Source organism: Octopus bimaculoides, chromosome 9 (assembly GCF_001194135.2).
Source record: "Octopus bimaculoides isolate UCB-OBI-ISO-001 chromosome 9, ASM119413v2, whole genome shotgun sequence".
NCBI lineage: Eukaryota > Metazoa > Mollusca > Cephalopoda > Octopoda > Octopodidae > Octopus > Octopus bimaculoides.
In genome coordinates this window covers 7465684-7466645 of record NC_068989.1, presented here as the reverse complement: position 1 = coordinate 7466645, position 962 = coordinate 7465684, and the positions used below count along the sequence as shown (strand labels likewise).

Here is a 962-nt window from a genome sequence, read left to right as displayed (position 1 = left end):
GGCTTCTTTCAGTTTCCGTCTACCAAATCCACTCACAAGGCTTTGGTCAGCCTGAGGCTATAGTAGAAGACACTTGCCCAAGGTGCCACGCAGTGGGACTAAACCCGGGACCATGTGGTTGGTAAGCAAGCTACTTACCACACAGCCACTCCTATGCCTATAACCACTATTAACGAATTGTGTGCACAGGTCATTTAATAAGAAATTGCTGAACCCTAATCTATCATCTCGAACAGGGGTTTCCATGATTTATACATCTTATTTCAATCACTCCCTCCCCCACATCTCTTTATTTTTGTTTTTGTTTTTTGTGTTATCCTCTTCATCGTTTATGTAAACCTGATTTCGTTATATTTCACTCATTAACCAACCCTGTTACAAATAAAAAAAATTTTTCCCTTTTTGAATTAATTCCCTTCTGGAAAAGCAGACGTCGAGGCTCACACCATCCAGATCCCACTGCTCAAAAACTTGAATTATTCCATGTTCTCTCAAAAGTTTATAAAACTCTACTAATGTCAATTATTTTGTTCTTAAATCCTAAAAAATAACTATTTTTTGTTTACGCTTCTAGTGTTGAAGATGTTCCAAGAGAAGAACAAGAGGAAAATGGTATTAAATGGACCTACCATGTCTATGAAAGATGCTAACTTTTTTTCCACTAAATTGACAATATTGAGATTTATATTTATCATTACCAATAAACAATTTCATTGCTCTGTTGTTGTTTTTGTTACCCTTATTGCTACGAGGAGGTGCTGGAAAGTTCCTGGCTTTGGCTCAAAGAAACCACAGGAGAATATTATCTTGAAAATAGAAATAATACATTTTTAAATCTCTGAGAGAGATTTATGCAGTAGCAGCACAGTAAAGTGATGGTATGTTGTCAACTTAAAGTGACAGATGAGTGTGGGGGGCAAGGGGAACGTCTGACCATAGAAAATCTGCCTCAACATATTCTG

General features: G+C 37.0%; 1 long non-coding RNA gene across 1 annotated transcript in view; it reads left to right on the top strand.

Moving 5' to 3' along the window:
• LOC106868005 (uncharacterized) overlaps positions 1–719 on the top strand; it is a 2393-nt gene extending 1674 nt beyond the window's left edge. The window contains exon 3 of the long non-coding RNA XR_001409207.2: positions 575–719. This is a non-coding gene — a long non-coding RNA (uncharacterized LOC106868005). The remainder of the gene's footprint in view (positions 1–574) is intronic.
• The last annotated feature ends 243 nt before the right edge of the window (positions 720–962 follow it).